Source organism: Adiantum capillus-veneris, chromosome 17 (assembly GCF_014529385.1).
Source record: "Adiantum capillus-veneris isolate H3 chromosome 17, ASM1452938v2, whole genome shotgun sequence".
Taxonomy (NCBI): domain Eukaryota; kingdom Viridiplantae; phylum Streptophyta; class Polypodiopsida; order Polypodiales; family Pteridaceae; genus Adiantum; species Adiantum capillus-veneris.
Genome location: NC_140947.1, coordinates 148,456,828 through 148,476,958, shown reverse-complemented (window position 1 = coordinate 148,476,958; position 20,131 = coordinate 148,456,828). Strand labels below are relative to the sequence as shown.

At 40.2% G+C, this 20,131-nt stretch overlaps 1 pseudogene; it reads left to right on the top strand.

The window, feature by feature from the left end:
• Positions 1-14,313: 14,313 nt before the first annotated feature.
• LOC147438302 (uncharacterized) lies at positions 14,314-16,553 on the top strand (annotated as a pseudogene).
• Positions 16,554-20,131: the final 3,578 nt, after the last annotated feature.

Sequence of the window (20,131 nt, the reverse complement as noted above, 5' to 3'; positions counted from 1 at the left end):
TCCACCCCATACTCACACTTCCTTTGTTACCTAATTACTACCACAATGGTTGTTCAACATATAAGTTCTTTGTTTATCTTTTCGATTCACAAGTTCTTTAGTACAACGATTCAACCAGTCTTGCAAAGCGGCACCAAGACAGTAATTCTAGTAAAAATTCACTCAAAAAATTATTCATTTAAAGTTCCAATGCTCTGGAGGCACGAAATCCCCCAGCGAGTGTTTACTCCACCCGTTGTCACCTAGTTGCCCATACAACTAGGTTGTCCACCGCTTAACCGGCAGTCGTGGACTTCCCCTGCTTAACCAGCAGTCGTGGATATCCACCACTTAACTAGCAATCGTGGATTCAAGAGCCCTTAACTAGGAACTCTAGCTCCTGCGAATAAATTCGCGAGCTGCCGCCTGTGATCAAGAGGTGGTTTGGACTACATCAACATTGGAATTGAAAATGAACTAGGTGAGCTAAATTTTTCCTAGCAACCAATCTTTCCTACTTCAGACAGTATATTCCGAAAGCATTCTTTCCTACTTGAATACAAAATACAAATAATTTAAATGCCGTGGTTTCTATTGATTTCCAACATGTTGGGAAATGTGTTTTTCATCCTACCTTATCGAATGCAATGTTGCTTTAACAAACTTGAATTAAAACTTGACCTACCTCCACAATTTTCTCGTCATTGCTCCGTGACATGGCTAGTACTTGGTTGACCATGGGAGCTTTTGCCTTTCCATTAGTGTTGCTTGTCCCCGCCTCGCAGTCGTGGGAACCACCGAAATGAGTTCTCTTTACCGGGGCCATTTTATACTCACTACTTAATTGACAACTTGAAAAAAGAGAGCTAACATTCGAGAGTAACATACAACCATGATGACAGATTAGTTTCAATAAGCAAATCCCCTTGTATGAGAGGTTAGATTTACTTCAAGACATAGAGAATCCCGATAGCACCGTACTTGTTCTATGGGAATAGGCCCTAAGGTTAATTACTTGGCCTAGATAATTATGAAATTCATATTTTTACTTAATCAATTCTACTAGAGATGAAATAGACATGCTTAATAACTTCTTAATGCAAGTAGAGAATTGTAGATTTACAGTATGCATAGATGAAAGGATTTCTCCCTTCCTAATGATTAATGATGGAGTAATTTCCCCTAATTAAATCCTAATCCATGAGCAATTGATTCTAATTTAATTATTTACACATTATGGAGTAATAGAATGCAATGGACCATTCCCACCTCAAAGATGACTTGATTTTTTCCAATCACAACGGTAACTAGTGGATGATTCCTTAAACATGCATTAAAATATGATTGAGAGTGACTAATTGCTTGCATGATTACTAATTAGATTAACATTTATGCAATAGATCATGGATACGGAGAATTAGAGAGTATCTAATGAGTATTTTGACTATGATTATGCATACTAGATGCGGAATTAAGAGAATATTAGAGAGGGAATTATAACAAGCATGAATTAAATAAAAAATTACCGAGGTTATGGATAAATTCCTCTCGATATTCTGATTCAAGGGCCTCCTTGAGACGAGAAACGGGCAGCACCTTCCCTCCTAGCTCCTCTTCCAAAGACTATGTCTGCCGGCAGCACCTCCTCAAGGTGTGTGTGAGAATATATGTGTGCTTGTGTGTGTGTGAGCATGCTCTTATATAGGCTCACAAGCTGAAAAATTCGAATTTGCCTGCTATATGCATCTGGAGGAGTACTCACTTCATGCATGGCAGCTCTAGTTGCATACTTACCAAGTGTCCCAACCTGCTCAAGAGCTCACTTAGTCTCTCTCTCTCTCTCTTGCATGGAAAGTAGCCCATGAGACCTGTGAGTGTGTGAGGGCTCCCTCTTACTGCCAAACTCAGTCTGCAGTGGCCAGGAGCTAGTTCCCACATAGCCCCAAAGTCCTGGTGCCTCCCCGCACAACTTTAGGAAAATTTAATTTTAACATAAGACGGGCAATACGAATCAGAATTTAATGCCGAAACTTGCTATAGTAAGCTCTAACTAAGGTGTATTAACCTAGGTACCTGCCATATTTAGCAGTCCTCGACGTCCAAAAATGCATTTTTTCAAATTTGGGGTACGGGTGCAGCTTTTCGAGACGGTCAAAACTGACGGGTCGGGTGACCAAAAACTTATTATTTTTGGAAAATTTCCATAGAAATTATTTTTAATTCACTTTTGGAAGCTTTATGACATTCTAAACATCATGGCACTGACAGATTTTGGAAAACTGCTAAAAATAGTAACTTTTTCCATTATGATTGTTTCATGGTACAATGGTGTTCTTTTAGCTCGGGGTCGGAGACCTTACAATTTTTCAGTCAAGGCTGACATCATTTCTAGAGCCACCAAATTCAAAAGGATTACAAAGACCCTCAAAAAATGGCAATTTGATTGTTGCTAAAGAGTAGTAAAGACTTTTTTTTATAAAAAGAGTCCTTATGATTTTGAGTCAAATGATGTACACTACGATTTGTGTTATTTTGTCATGAGCCCAAATCAATCTGAGCCATCAATAGGCCGTTTTAAAATCCTTAGGTATAAATCTCAATAGATTTAGTTTAAACACACTCTTTGTAAAATTATCTTTAAGTTTTTGAGGAGCTTTGTATGTCTGACTGTGAGTGGCTACTCAACAACAACTTGTTATCAATTTTTCTCATGATCTGGTAATCCAAATTTGATTCAAATAGTTGGATTGTGCTCCTTGTCTCTTGCTATTTCATTTCAATATAATCATTTCAAGTTTTATTGTGATTTTTGACTGCGTATCTGTGAGTCTTATCTTTAGATTTTAGTGCCTAAGTGATTGATTTTGGACATTTTGACCATAGGAGAGTGTTGTTAGACCTTTTGGAAACCTACATATCTAGATTATTCTCATGAATTTTTTTTTTTTACTTGGACCATGATGGATTTGGATTTTGGTATGGCCACTAGACTTTGTATATTAGTGTCACAGATACCAGACGACACATTTCCAGCTAGTGGCACTTCTGGATTCATTTTCATCTCTCTTTTTTGGTACCCAGACATGGTATCAGATTCACCAGTTTGTAATAAATTTGTTTGAGAGGTCATTTCATTTCATCTCTCTCTCTCTCTCTCTCTCTCTCTCTCTCTCTCTCTCTCTCTCTCTCTCTCTCTCTCTTTCTCTCTTTGTGTGTGTGTGTGTGTGTGCGTGCAAAGAAAGGAGGTTGATTCTATTGCTTGAAAATGTTCGAGAGCACCCAAATGGTGCCTATTTTGTGAGCAAGTACATCGCTATTTACACAGTAGGCCTGTAGTTATCAAGCTAAAAAATGAAACCTGGATATAACTAGGCACATGGACAAACAAAAAATATTGAGGCCACGGTGCAAACCTCTCAAAAAAGAAATCCTTATTATGTTGGAATATTCAGATAATATTGTTGATGCTACTTTGCTATGCACCATTCACCATCCTTCACAAAAGGGAATCTCAATGGTGCCAACTATACTATACAAAAATTTGAGTTTTTTGTGATTTTGGATTTGTATGAATTTATGGATATAGTGTTGGGGAAAAATGGTCTTGCCAGAGAGCCTAATACAACAGTGGATCCAAAAAGTCCAAGCGTGGTAATATCTCTAGATGCTATTGCTCTATGTATCTAGCTGGAAGAGAAAAAATGCAAATGCATTGTTTGGCATTTTCATGTGTGTAAGTGATTCTATTTTCACTTTGATTTAACATACCACTAAAGCACATAAAGCTTGAAGAATATTTGAAACATTAGCTTGCTATTGAGAAACTTGCTGATAAAGAGAAAGTGGAGGACTTTATCAAGCAATTAAGAATCTCTAAAATCAATTAGTTGTTGTTGGTCTACCATTTCTCCAAAATACTTAGCTCGATGTTCCATGTGCATACTTCTATCTAGATATGATGGTTTTGTTATGCCGATCAATACTAAGGTTTCTCCAACCTCTCCTACATTTAAACAACTGGTTGAAATGTTTCTTCATTAGGGAAATTTTGAACTCTTAAATGGTCCCAATAAGGACTTTAACTTTCTCCCTCTTGTTCAAAACGAGTGCATGGTAACAATTTTACAAATAAAACAAATTTTTTTCGAACCTTTTGGATTTAGAATGTACTCATTAATATTTATCCATTGATATATAGCATGTCATTGTATTCCTTATATTCTAAAAGATTCCATTTATTGATGTGACAACTCCGTTTATAAAGAAATCTCTCCCCACATTTCAGCTTCAGTGGGGAGGCCATAACTTCTACAAATCAACTCCAAATTTGTCAGAGTTTTTGGATTTAGAGCCAACTTTCCAATGATATGTTGGTTGATAGGGTTTTAGCTAAGCCTTTATGTACTTCATCGGGTTTCCCAATTTGGACAAGAGGGGCAAATTCAAATATCCTTATAAAGGCCCCTTTGTAATGAAAATGGCCTATAAACTTTGAGAGTAGTGGAATTATGAAAATTAGAGAAAGCATTTTTGTGAGATTACTTTGTGAGGATAGAGGGTGAACTTAATTGATGGTAGAAACACAAAAATAGTACTTAGTTAACTTGACATGAAAAATACTTTTGCAAGAGAGAGGGTTTAGAGAACATGACAATAGTTTAGGACCAGATTTATGTGGATCCGGTCCCCCCTCCAATAGGCATTTGTATTATAGATTCTCCCATTAAGAGAGACTTGGTACCATACAATCTTTGTGTCCCTTGTGACCTAGGTGATGCAATGAAGATGGAAAGCATCACGAACATAATATAAACTTTGTGAAAAGAACTAACTATCCCAAGCCTCAGTCCCAAGGCCTCAAAAACCTTTGAAGGTGGAGAGAGCTAGCGAGGAATGAGGGTAGGGAAGAGGAAGAAGAAACATTCAATAGGAGAAAGAAATAGTTCCTCACTTATCATCATTCTTCTTGCTAGCATACATAATAGCATAGTAATGAAGATGGAGAAGATGGCAAGCTTAAGCATTGAAGCATGGCTCTTAGTTGGATTTGCATTCCATAGCCAAGAGTATTGGTGTAGGCTATCAACTTCTATACTAGCTTGGAGAAGGAGATGGAAATCTTGCACTTTGCACTTCACACAATGAGAGTGTTTCCCTCAAGCACCTTAGTCAGCAAGTATGACAAAGAACCTCAAGGTTGGGTAGTGTTCCCACAAGCACCTCAAGCTCCCTAGTCTACAAGCACGACAATCACCTCAAGCATCTTAATCAGAAAGTACAACAAGCACCTCAAGCTTGGGACGGGTTCATCACCTCAAGCTCAACCCTATCTTACCTAAGGTCAAAGTACTTTTAACACTAACCCTTGGAGGTCTTTATTGAAGCTAACCCTAATGACTTTAAGCTCCATTAGCTAACCTTGCTCTTTGACATAGCATCTCTCATTTGGGCCCCTTTACCATTGGCCCAATGTCGAGATAGACCCAAAATCACATGTCTATATTCTAAACCTTATTCCCGTCTACTCTCCCACATCTTAATGATCTATGGTTAGATACTATATTTTTATGACATTACCTCTCTCTTGAAATCATAGTTGTCCTTGACTATGAGGTAGAAGAGATAAAGCCTTAGTCATTAGTCAATGTTTCTTAGCAGGTAGAGGATCCCTTTTTACCCTACGACATCATTCCAAGATGGATGACTAATCCATTTGGTGCTTGGGAGACAGAGATGCTGCAAGCATGTCATCACTTTAGTCCATTTCATTCTCCCAAGTAGATTGACAATTCTAATTGATGTTTGAGAGACATCATCATCACAAACATGATTCTAAGTATGCATACTACTTAAATTTGTGCACAATAAAACTAGTCTTAAAAGACAAGAATATTGGTCATTCAAAATAAATTTGTACATTTGCTTACTCTAATGTAGCATCGACAAGGTTCATAGTATCCTTAAGATGTATTACTTGCATCCATCTAGCATCTTCAAAAGGACTAATTTTGAGCTTAATAAGATACCGTCGAATAATCTTACCATGTTGTAGTACCTTGTCTTCATGCTGAAGGATAACTTCGGGTTGTAGCCCCTTTTCTTGGTCTTCAATTTTGGGATGGTCTTCAATAATTGGTTCACTTGGTGGCTCTTCTTTTTGTAGGTCCTAAGTAGGCTCACATGAAAAGAATTGTGTATCAGCCAATGGTTGGGCAACTTGAGTTGATAAGCCATCATTTGATTGGCTTCAAGATTTGAAAAGGACCATAGTATCTTTTTGCTAATTTAGCATAATACTTTTGATGGCCCGTAGGATTTTTTCGTCATTTGCCTCAATTGATCCTAGGGAAACTTAAGTAAGACCCAATAATTTTCTTTGAATGCTAAGGCCCTTCTGTGCTTGTCAGCATCACATATTTGCCTTTGTTGAGAGATGGATATAGCCTCCTTAATCTTTTGAAAATATTATTGTAGGTCACGACTATACTCTTGAAAGTGAATATCTTCCCATGTACTTTAAGTAGCAAGGGTCTTTTAGGTCTTCCCTCAATGATTTCAGAAGGTGCTTTTTGTGTAGAAGTATGCACAATATTATTGTACACATACTCTACAAGAGGTAAGTAATTTTCCCATTGTGAGCATTGTTCTACTTTGGTAACATAAGTCTTTAGTAGATCAAGTATCATAAGATTGGCTATCTCACTTTGGCCATCTGCTTGTGGGTGGTAGGCTGAAGAGAATATAATCTTGTACGTAGATTTTCAAAGAGACCTTTCTAGAAATTACTAGTTATCCTAGGATCTCTATCTGACACAATGGATGTTGGCAATTCATGGTGTTTGAAAATTTGTGATATGAAGAGTGTTGTAATTTGGTGTGCCTTAATGGTCTTTTTGACAAGAATAAAGTGTGCTTGCATGCTAAACCTATTGATTATTGTCCATATGCTCGTATTCCCATGGATAGACTTGGTTAATCCAAAGATGAAATCCATGGATATACTCTCCCTTGGTGAATTTGGAATAGGCAATGGCTGGAGTAATACAGGTTGCTTTCCTCTATCATATTTGGTCTTTTGGCATACCACACATTTTGAAACATACTCTTGTATGTCCACTTTCATGGTAGGCCAATAGAAATACGTCTCTACTCCTCGGAGTGTAGGTTGAATGCCTCTATGTCCGGTACAGGGAGGAGTATGAGATTCATACATAACTTCTCACGAAAGGAGTGGGTAACACGTAGCCTATTGCCGCGGAGAAGATAACCATCCTACAAGGTGAATGGTTCCTCTTTCTTCCCCAAAGCAAGGACATAAATTATGTCTCTAAAGTTAGGGTCAGTAGCATACTCATCTATCATAGAAGATACATCATTGTGAGTTTCTATAGACACCGCATTAACTTTTGGTTGTCTCGTGAAAGTGCATCGGCCACTTGATTGAGCTTACCAGCAATGTGAGAAATATGAAAATTAAATTGCAAAAGAAAATTTTCCCACCTCATTTATTTGTCGAAAAGATTTGTTTGTGTCATGAAGTACTTGAGACTTAGATGGTGTGTTTGTAAAATGAATGGAGTCCCTAATAAGTAGTGCTTCTATGTGTCTAGGGCATGTAGAACAACTAGAAGACCTGTTTATCCATATTGAGCCTTCGCCTCTCATATGCTATGGCATACCCTTCTTGAAGCAAGACTGCTCCAAGGCAATCACCACTAGCATCACATTGGACCTCAAATGGCTTTGAGAGATCCAGAAGCATGAGGGACTGGTTGGGAGGTAAGCTTCTCTTTGAGCTTGTCAAAAGAATTTTTCTCCTTACCAATCCAAGAATACTTAAAGTTATTCTTTGTTAAGTCGTGTAATGGTCCTGCTCTTTGAGAAAAAAATTTCTATGAAGCGTCTATATGCACATATACCAATAAAGCTTCTTAGCTCATGTAGATTCCTTGGATTAGGCCATTCTTTTATTACTTCTAACTTCAATGGATCCATACGGATACCATCTTGAGAGATAGTATGACTTAAGTATTGACTCTCTTGAAGGAAAATTTCACTTTTCTTTTGGTTGAGAAAAAGTTTGTTCTCCCTTAATGCTTGAAAAATCACTTGGAGATGTCGCTTGTTTTCCTCCAAGGACTTGGAGTAGATGATGATATCATCAAAGAACACTCCAGTGAATTTGTGGTGGGGTCTAAATATTTTCTCCATTAGAGGGTTGAATGTGACTGGTTTGTTAGTCAAGCCAAAAGTCATGACTACATATTCATAAAGAACAAATGTTGTACGAAATGTGGTCTTTAGGATATCTTCATCCACTATCCTTATTTGATGATATCCACTTTTAAGGTCAATCCTACTGAAGTAGGTAGATCTTATCAAAGAGATCTTCTACTTGAGGCATGGGAAATCTATTTTTGATAGTGATATGGTTTAATGCTCGATAGTCCACACACATACGGTATGTACCATCTTTCTTTTGCACTAAAAGGACTGGAGAACAAAAGGGAGAGGAGCTAGGCCTCACCATCCCTTTGTCAACCAATTATTGTACTTGCCTCATGATATCCTCATATTGAGCTTGGGAAACTCTATAAGAAGGCTAACTAGGTGGTGAGCTTTGTGGTAGGAGCTCAATTCAACGGTCATCATCCCCTTGTTTTGGAGGTAAGTCCATAGGGATATCATTAGACAATTCTAACTCTTCTTGATTTCTACCATTTACATTTGGTGAAACATTAAGATCATTTAGGGACTCTTTGTGACAAAAATCATGTATGCAAAAACTGAGCTCTTCATTGATTTATCAAAAGTAGGAGGATTTACAAGTGGTATAGTATGACGACACTCACTAGCATCTATATACATGTTCTTTTCCCTGTACATGAAGTAGATTCTCCTTTTAGGGAACTTCATGTTGACAGCCATGTGATCAAACCAGGGAGTCTCTAGGATAGTATCCACATGTTAGAGAGGAGAGATGAAAAAGTTTTCTTGGCATAGCTTTGGACATGAAGCCTCAGCTTCCCAATCAAGGGAGTAGCGGAGGCTTGCTGTCCCTTGAAAGCTGTATTGACAGTTACAACATCTCCCATCTCAAAATCTTGAATGTCCAACTTGGTGGCCAAATTTGTTGATATGAAGTTGTGAGTAGAACTAGGGTCAAACAAGATGAATGCATCATGCTCCCTTACCTTTCCCCAAGCACAGGAGAGAGGTGATCCTTTGCAATGAGCATCCTCTTTTGGAGTTTTGATGGTGGAAGCTCTAGGAGTCTCATTACGAGCATTTATCTTGGGACAAGAATAATAGCCATGTCTTGATCCCCACACTTAAAACATTCATGGTCCTTGCAAAAAGATTCAATCTCTTTAGGAGAGAGTTTGTTTTTACCTTTGTGAACTCCCTTCTTCTAGGACCAAATGCTGTTGTTTTTGTTGTTGTTGAAATTGCCTTGGGAAGAATTTTGGGAATTGGTTTTCCCCTTTACATCACTCTTGTATTTGTTTTCCATGGACTTGACATTCCGTCTAGCCCCTTGTTGAAAATTTTTACATGAAGCAACCATGGTGTGGTGGATTACATCGGTGATAGAACTAGACCATTGAGAGTTGACGTACTCGGCCATGTCTTCAGGTAATCCCACACACAATTGCTACTTTTGCTTGGTGAGGTCTATATTTTGAAAGACAGTAACCTTGAGATGTAAATCCCAAAACTTGTCTACATATTTGTGGATAGACTCATGGTAGAGAAGCTTCAAACTGCACCATTTGGTAAGCACTTTGTCCTTTGCATTTCTTGCAAGGAATTGATTCATGATGGAAACTAGTAGAGTTTTCCATGTCTTTGGGGCTTTGTTGTTTCCACGAGGACTAGCCCACCATTGACGAGCAAATTTCTAAAAGTGCATAGCTACATGGTGTAGCGTGGAGGACTCCATGAAGCCCTCGTCTCCAAAGGCCGCATCAAATTACTAGATGAAGGCCAATACTTTGTCGGTGGCACCAAAGGTTCCATCATAGGTGAGAAAAGAGATACTCTCTCCTCCCTCACTGCACTTATTGAGATTTTCTAACCTTTACCATGAAAGGTAATATTTGAGATGTCCTCCCCTTCTTTATCCTCTAGGAGAATAGCCATAGCTTTCGTCGGAAGAGGAGGAAGGTGAAGAAGAAGGAGAAGAGGTTGACCTCTTTTTTGCCCCTTTCTTCCTTTGTTTCCTCTCTTCCCTTTTGGAGCGACGAGGACAACGACTGTGGGTTGACCGTTTCCTCTTTGGAGGAGTTTGTGCCCTTAGAAGAGCCGCATCTTCAGAGAAACTTAGGGATTCATCACTTTCCCGTTCTTTGGAGTCCTCCTCTTGTATGGGAGAGAGTCTTCTTTTAGGGGTTTCATCAAGAGGCCTCCTAAGCTCTCTTTCCTCTTGGAGAGGAAGGGAAATCCCATAAGCGCATCGTTGTGCTGAGTAGCTTCGGCTTGCAAAGCAGGGTTGCCCATAGCTTGTTGCAACCTAGTAACAAGATGATTGACAAACATGGGGACATCATCTTTAGAACCTTCATGTGAAAAATCAACGTTATCAATGTGCATTCTAATCTCTTGGTTATTGTTAGCCATGTCAATTAAACATATGTGTTTACTTGGTGTATTCTTTGGCAGTTCAAAACCTTAGTTGCTACTCCTCTTCGCCTTTGAAAATTAACACTTAAGTATCTACACCCATGGCTCAAATTGGTTAATTATAGAGAGTAGTGGAGTGGGTCTAATATTGCAGAGTTGCCAAGGGCTAGCTCCTTTTGGACTTCTTATGGATCAATAATGGTAAAGCCGTAGGTAAGTCTAAAACGAACCCATTATTAAGGCCAAAGCTCCCAAGGTGTGCACCATATCCCACATAGCGGGCTCAACAAAACCGATAATAGATCCCAGTCCCACTTACCCTAATATAATTAATAAAATCAATCATTAATTGGATACTTAAGGACCTCTCTTCTTAAGCAAGAAAAGAGAAACCAAATGCTCTGATACCAATGTAATGGAAATGGCCTATGAGCTTTGAGAGTAGCAGAATTAGGAAAATTAGAGAAAGTATTTTTGTGAGACTACTTTGTGAGCGAGGGTGAACCTAATTGATGGTAGAAACATAAACACAGTACTTAGTTAACTTGGCATGAACAATACTTTTGAAAGAGAGAGAGTTTTGAGAACATGACAACAGTTGAGGACCGGATTTATGTGGAGCCGGTGGTCCCCCCTCGAATAGGCATCTGCATTATAGATTCTCTTATTAAGAGAGACTTGGTACAATACAATCTTTGTGCTCCTTGTGACCTAGGTGATTCAATGAAGATGGAAAGATTCATGCATCATGAGCATAACATAAACTTTGTAAAAAGCATTGAATATCCCAAGCCTCAGTCCCAAGGCCTCAAACACATTCGAAGGTGGAGAGAGCTAGCGAGGAATGAGGGTAGGGAAGAGGAAGAAGAACATTGCATAGGAGTAATAAATAGTTCCTCACTTATCATCACGCTTCTTACTAGCATACATAATAGCATAGTAATGAAGATGGATAAGGTGGCAAGCTTAAGCATTGAAGCATGGCTCTTGGTTGGATTTGCATTCCATAGCCAAGAGTGTTGGTGTAGGCTCTCAACTTCTCTACTAGCTTGGAGAAGGAGATGGAGCTCTTGCACTTTGCGCTTCACACAATGAGAATGTGTGTGAGTGTTTGTGGGAGAGTATACCCCCCAGGTAGCCCTCCTTGTTGCTTTGATCACCCCTCCCCGCTTGTAGCTCATGCATTAGACCTTCCCAGGCCTATCCAATCACATACAAGAAGCATATCAAGCAATAAGGGTAGGCTTGGGACAAGTGTCCTCCTTTTCCCTTTGAGAGAGAGAAGAGAGTATACCCCCCAAGCAGCCCCCCTTCTTGCTTTGGTCAACCCCTCTTGTAGCTCATGCTTCTTGAAGCTCATTGGACCTTCTCAGGCCTAGCCAATCACATACAAGAAGCATATCAAGCAATAAGGGTAGGCTTGGGATAAGTCTCCACCTTTCCCCTTTGATAAATGCTAAAAAATATAATTAAATTAACTAATTGATCATTGGACCCCTTGGAAGGCCAAAGGCTTTAGGCACACCATTAGGAGGAGCTTGACAAGTGTCTTATTTTCTTTTTTTTTACCAATCTTGCCTAATGTGAGGGTGTGTGTGTGTTCTCTCTCTAGACTCTTCTTGTAGGGCTCGCCCCCTCCTTGTAGGGTCTATGTTGACTTTGTGGAACACCTTACCTTCAAGCACCTTAGTCAGTAAGCGTGACAAAGCACCTCAAGCTTGGGTAGTGTTTCCACAAGCACCTCAAGCTGCCTAGTCATCAAGCACGACAAGCACCTCATGCATCTAAGTTAGAAATCATGACAAGCACCTCCAGCACCTTAGTTGGCAAGCATGATAAGCACCTCAAGCTTGGGTCAGGTTCCCACCTCAAGCTCAACCCTAGCTTACCTAAGGTCAAAGGACTTTTAGCACTAACCCTTGGAGGTCTTTAATGAAGCTAACCCTAAGGCCTTTAGGCTCCATTAGCTAACCTTGTTCTTTGCAGATCATCTCTCATTTGGCCCCCTTTACCATTGACCCCCATGGGTAGATCGACCCAAAAGCACATGTCTATATTCGAATACTTCTTACCATCTACTCTCCCACAATAAATGATCAATTTAATATGAGAAAATCATTTGGGTTGGTTAGATATTAGATTTTTATGACACCCTTTAAGAGTCCAAATTTTTCCTGTTGGAAGACGAGCTACAAACACAAGACTAGGGATGGTGGGTGTGATGCAGCTTTCACGGCCAACACAAAAGGGTGAAAGCATGAAATGGTGGTCAGTTTTAAGGGCTTTTCTAGGTGGTTTTTGAAGTACTTCTCAAGTTTTATTTGTTTCCTTCAAATAATTTATCGGGGACGTGGAAAGTTGCAAGAAATGGAAAATGCCGCTACTTCAAGAATGCCATCATTTTTTGAACATTGTTTACAGGTAGAAGGTGACTGTGACTTCTCTTGCATGCCATTCTACACAGCAAGAAGCTACCCACGCGCTACTGCATCTTCATGCACCCTGCGTGAACAGAGCGAGGAAGAAGTGCGGACGCCTACCCTCTTTGTGCGACCTCAATCTTCACCGGGTACTGTAATCCCCCCCCCCCCCCTCTCTCTCTCTCTTGTTGTAGTTGAGCAATGTGTTTGTTTGAGGACATTGTGAATCATGGATTGTGTTTTTTTGTTTGTACAATAATATGAAGACTCCACCGCGAAAGTGCACCATGGCAGCAGCAGCTAATGGTGGTTCAGCTAGCATGCTTTCATCCAGTAGCAAGCCTAGGAGCTCCACAACATTGGGCATAAAGTCTGAAACTATCCGGCGAAAAAAGCATTGGTACATATCAACTCTGTCTCTTCAATTGTAGAAATGTTCTTTTCAATGTTTGTTTATGTTTGTTTACTATGTCAAATGTGGTTTGCAGCAAGATCTTCCTGGAGGATTCAATACCCTAAGCGAACTTGATTTTGCTACACACGAGAGGAGTTGCATGAGGAGTATGTCTTAAGCTTGGAGGGCAAGCTCTACCAGCACCTCAGTGAGGTTGATGTCACAGATCAGGATTGTTTGTCGGTCTTCATGAAGAAAAGGGAGAAGGGCTCTAAAATCTTTCTGCATATGATGCGACCTGAGTTTGTAGACGAATGCAAGTTACTGTTTCACAAAGTCTACCAAAGCATGATAGCCAACAAAGAGATCACACACAATTTTGCAACGTTGTTTGTGTACGAGTGATGCCCAGCTGCTTGGCAAGATCCTGCAGGTTGAAAGGTTGCATGGGCTGCTTTTGGTGAACAGGTTTTGGACCATTGCAAGAAGCTTCCGGGTGGCATTGACAAGAAAGTAAAGATTTGGCTGGAGAATAATGAGGGGACATCACTTCAGTCCCTTCGTCTTGACAATGTCGGGGCAAGTCCTAAAAGTGGGCAAAATGCTCTCTTATATGGCAGCACTTCTCTCGTTAGTGCCTCCTTTATAAGCCAACAAGTAAAAGCACAGGTGGAGAAGATTTTGGATGCAAAAAGGGATGCATTAAAGGTTTTGAACACAACATTGGATAATGTGAGAGTAGAGCGACAAGACAGGAACCAAAATATGTGGAAGATACAAGGGACATCTTCAGCCACGGCAGTGATTCAGGGGCAATTGCAAGAGCTCTAGATATTGCGGTCCAGCATGAAGGGAGTTGTCGGTACTGACCCTGATTTTTTGGTGATTGAAGGCAAGATGGCTGCTCTAACTAGTGCACTCACAGCTCTTGGGGCCGATGCAAGCAGCTCGAACATAAGAGATGAGGTGGATCGTCTCTAGGTATCAGGATTTTTGTTTATGTGGTAATGCCCTAGGTACTTGACATGGTACTCTCTTCTATTTAGGTGGTTTTGTTTGCCATGCCAGTTATTTCTATTTATGTGGTAATGCCCTAGGTACTTGACATGGTACTCTTTTCTATTTAGATGGTTGTTTTTGTCATGCCAGCTATTTTTGTTATGGTGCTAAGTGCCCAACATACCTGACATGGTAGTTTTTTCTATTGTGGGATTCTATCATGGTAATAGTGCCCAAGGTACTTGGCATGGTAGTTTCTTTTTACATTCTTTTTATTACGGTGACATGGACCAAGTACTTTTCCATGGTGGTTTTTTTTGCTATGAGTATTTGTTTTTTCCATGGAAGTTTGTCTATTATTGTGGTACTTGTCATGGTAGTTTTTTCTACCATGACAGGTGCAGGGGTCATGGCTATTTTTCTAGGTATCATGTAATGGCCAGAATGCCTGTCATGGTACTTCGTTTGATCATGCTGGTGTTTTTTTCATGGCAGCATTTCCTGCTATGGTACTTTTCTTTTGCTATTGTTGTAGTGCTCAAGGTACTTTTCTACTATCCATGGTATATGTCATTACCTTAGAGGTTTTTTGGAAAGCCATCTCTGTTATGGTGGCAGTGCCCAATGTACTTTTTCATGGTTTTTTTTTCTATGGTTGATTGTTTCTTTAAGGAAGTTTGTTGCTATTGTGGTACTGCCCGAGGTACTTGTAAAGGTAGTTTTTTCTATTAAGGTGGTTGTACGGTCATTGCTTATTAGTGTGTAGTGTCCAAGAAACTTGTCATTGTACTTTGTTTTTGGTCATGGTGGCTTTTTTATCATGATAGTCTTTCCTGTTATGGTAGTAGCTTTTGCCTTCATGTTTTTAATGGAATGGCAGTTTTCTGTTATGGTGGTAGTGTCCAAGGTACTTTTCTACTTGCCATGGTATTTTTAATTGCCTTGGCGGTTTTTTGGAGTGTCCAAAGTACTTTTTTATGGTATTTTTTTTTGTTAAAGGTACTTGCCATGGTACTTTGTGTTGTAATGGTGGTTCTCATATCTAATCCCTGTGGACCTTTTGTTCTTCATTTGTCATGCAGAAAGAACTGACTGACTTGGAAGCATCAGTGAGTACGTGTGTGCAACAGATCAACTTTTGTGAGAGCATGTTGGAGCAGGTGAAGGCTGGTGACACAATGTTACTGCTTCCGACAGCTGGCCAGCACTTGAGCCACTTGCAGGCTACATTCTCTGTTCGAGGACTATGTGTTGCATGTGGTCTTGCATTCATGGCTTCCCATGTGGTTTGTGTATACACGCTAGCATGTGGTCATGCATACCATGCTCTGTGTTTTGCTGCCTGGCTTGGATCAGAGACGGTATGTGCGGACGTCTCTTGCAAGAGTAGTATTCCAGATTCACTTAAATCAATGCTCCTGCATACAGGCTGGTTACCATTGCTTCCAATCTCATATAAATCCAAGAACAGTTCAGGTTTCCTTCAAGTATCTGCTGATTGCACAATCCTGAACTTCACTGATGTGCTTGCAGGTTCTGGCCATATTCCTTGTGTGGCACCGATACAGGATGACGTGCCAAAGGTTGTGCTACAAGCTACTCCTGAAGCCCATAGTGTGTACTCCAGTGAGGGCACTCCAGTTGTGAAGGTAGACCCCCCCATGCAAGCACAGTAGCAGTTGAGCCACAACCAAGCGAAAGCAGTCCAAAGGATGATGCAACAGTTGAAGATGCGGAGGCAATAGCGCAAGAGGGAGTGGATGCAGTGCAGCGCATGGTAGCTGGTGATGAGAATCCAGATTCTCCCATCTTTCTGAGTGACATGGTGAAGGTGTCAAAGAAGCGCAAGAAAAATAGTGATGGTAAGTGGTAATGGTATTGGACTTGTCAACTTCTATGCAATGTCTGTATGGGCTGATGTGTTGTTTTATGACATAGGTGGATCTTCCAAAAAGAATAGACCTTCGGAGTCCACACGTTTAAATCACCATGCTCATCATGCAGATGGAGATATGGGAGAGAGGGAAGCACCCAGATCACCTCTTGCCGTGAAGAAGACTCCCAGAAAGAGTACTCCCCTCCGCAATCCTTCTAGTGTTTCCCACCCCCCCAAGCCTCGAGTTTGCAAGAAATTGTGACTCTTCAATTGTAATACAAGAATCTGTGATTCTTGATTTTGAATGCAAAAGAAACTTTTTTGTCGGCCTCTATGTTTTTGTCGCTTTTATGTTTCATAAGCACAATGTCTATGTTTTTGTCGGCCTCTATGTTTTTGTGGCTTTTATGTCAAATATTGCCTCGTGTTTATTTTTCAATGTTGAATGATGTTGTCTTTTACAGAGTGTCCGAAGGAAAAGGGGACCCTCAAGCTGCCCGTAGAGGAAATCATCATCATCAGAGATCCCCCAAAGTACATTCCCCCATCTATCTCCTCCTTGCAGTATGATGATCCAACCCGATCAGCCCTCATATTAGATCTTAATGGTGTACTTTGTCTTACATGTACACCTAATAAGCATGACCCTTCGTCTCTCCCCGATATTGAAGCTACATCATTTGTCAAGCATGAGGAGGCAGATGGCAGGTACCTGTTTGTTCCGAAAGATGCACAGGATTTTATTGCATGGGCTGTGACATGGGCAAATGTCTACATATGGAGCAGTGCAATGCTCAGCAAAGTGGGCTCAAGAATTTGAAGATGTTTTCCCTAGGTTCACAGTTAAATTAGTGGATGGGCTGGACAACAGTTATGTGATGTGGGTAGTTACTGTTTTGGTGGTGGAAGGCGAGCATTTTTCAAGGTATTGCAAAAAATTTTGGCGAAGCTGCAGCGGTATGATACCAGCAATGTCCTTTTAATTGACAACAGTTCCTATAAATGTCATTATAATCCCTGTGGTACTTACATCATAGTGCTTGGTATTGAGCACCGCTCCAGCCAATACTTGTCAAAAGATCTAAAGGCCTGGCTAAAAGGGTGGCAGCATGCTACAGATCGTCGTGCCTAGGCGAACACATTCAGCAAACCAAAACCTACTGATGACGACAAGTATGTATTCACAGCAATTGCAAAAGGGTTTAAAAATACATTGTATGATGCGTACTTATGTGGGACACAGCTCATGCCCATAGAGTGCAAGCGACGATGACGTCCCTTGATTTTTTTAGGATGACAGATCCTCTATGTACCTTTTGTAGCTAAACTAAACCCGTGCCAGAACCTTATATATTTATATGCTACTTTCCATGTGGAAACCAATTTTATGGCTTCCTTTTGATTGCCATTATAACTCATGTAATGACTTGATAAGTCAAATTGTTGAAGATGTAATATATTCCAATTGATTGGATGCGTTGTCTTTGTGTCCCAGCATTGAAGTGTTATTTTTCTGATTCAAGTAGTTTAAGACTGTTTAAGTTTCCAAGCATTGAAGTGTTATTTTTCTGATTTTGTTATTGTTTCCCAATTTAAAACAGTTACAATGTAAGGTACTTTGGGTTGGCATACCAAAACTTAATAGATTGTTGTGTACAAAAACCACTCAGGGACTACCTATAAGGTACTTTGTACTAGCATACAACAACTTTTACAAGTCCTTGTTTCCTACATAGTTTAATACAGTTTCCACCTGTGAACTACTTGTAAGGTACTTTTGGTTGTCATGCCTGTAAAGAACCTATAAGGTACTTTGTGCTGGCATACAAATTTTACAAGTCCTTGTTTCCTACATAGTTTAAGATAGTTTCCACCTGTGAACTACCTGTAAGGTACTTTTGGTTGTCAGACCTGTAAAGAACCTATAAGGTACTTTGGGCTGGCATACAATAACTTTTAAAAGTCCTTCTATCCTACATAGTTTAATACAGTTGCCACCTGTGAACTACCTGTAAGGTACTTTTGGTTGTCAGACTTGTAAAGAACCTATAGGGTACTTTGGGATGGCCTACAAAAGGTTTTACAAGTGCTTGTTACTTACATATCTTAACATACAGAAACCACTTGAGGACTACCTTAAAGGTAATTTGGGCTGGTAGATAAACTTTTAGAAGTGCTTGTGAACTACCTGTAAGGTACTTTAGGCTGACAGACAGGTACTTTGTGTTCCAGAATTGAAATGCTATTTTTGTTACTCAAGTAGACAAAAGAGTTGACAAGTACTTGTTTGGACTGGCCTGCAAGAGGTTTTGAACCATATGATAGGATCTTACAAAAACCACCTGTGGAATAGTTGCATGGTACTTTGAAGCTAATTACCAGTACTTCTACAAGTTACTTGGGCAACAACCTATATCACTATTGGCATACTGTTGTACACATTTTCCTATATTTCTGCAACGAGTTTGAACTTATGTGGCTCTCCTTCTAAGGGTTCCAAGGGTATCTTAATCGATCTAACCAAGTGTGATGCAAGAAGCACTTTTGGTTGACTAGCAGGCATGTAATAGATATGCTCGGCACCTTCCACTAGCTCGTAATAGTACCCCTCAACCAAATAGCTCCCTGCAAAAAGTATGTTTCCCCAGGAATCACTCAAGGCTCTTGCTATTTTGTATTTCTCCTGTGAGCACCTCAAAAGGTAGAAGTCAGCTCCATCTTCATTGGCATTGGTGGCAAGGGCATAACCGACGCATAGAGCATCACTAATTGCGTCATGATGCCCACCATACATCGGCAGATCTGATCCTTCGTCATCGCTAAAATATTCACTTTGTGCATTGTCAACATCCAATGCCTTAAGGGTTAGATACTCCCAGTACTCAACACCGTGTGCTCTTCAAGCATCGCCTCCAACGCTGGAACATACAAAATTCACAAAAACAAGCGAGAAGTCTGGAACGGAGTGCACACTTGTCGCTCTTGGAGTATCCATTGACATAGTGTATTGATCATGAGCCTTCAACTCGCTTGCAATTCCACTTCTTCTCCCTTGGCACCTCAGTTGCTTGGACCTCCCCAAAAATCCTATTCACCCCTGTGTGACCACTTTCATCATTAAATTTATGCTTCAAGAAGCCAACAACATCCTTGGCACACTTCATGTGCCATGCATCAGCCTTTAACTGCTCATGTGTTAAAGCCCTCTTAACAACTGCCCCTACCCCATCATGCTCCTCTTTGCCGTGGCCTGAGGCAATGAAACTCCACAGCATTTCAATGCCATTCAAACCATAGTACCTAAAACAATGACCCACCTTCAATGCTGTGCAGAAACAAATTTCTGGAAACTTTTCATGAGAGGTGGAATAAAACCTGGCGTACCTTGACACGAAGAATAGATGACTTGAATTGAACAGCACATCCATCTGACCACACCCAGTGCCGCTTCAAGAAGTTGAATCCCTGATTTTGAAGCCAAACACTATGCAATTGCAAGCAATGCTACACAAAGAGCGTGTCATGATCTTTGTCATCATAAATGTAAAGATGTGTATATTTTAACACCTGGTCTTTCTCGTCTTGAATGTATGTAATGTGCACCAAGATGGTGACTTGTGAAGAGTACCAATGCATTGACTGGATTTCATTTTGCTCCTTAAATGAGTAGTTTTCCTCAAAGTCAATAACAGAGACCACTATATCTCTAGGAAACCTATGAATGCAATCTTTGAACTGCTGAGATTGCCACCGAGCAATAAAATTGTGTTGGATGTAAGTGGTCAGATGCTTTTGAAGAAAAGTTGTGAAATCCTTGCATCCCATTTCCTTCACCAGAAG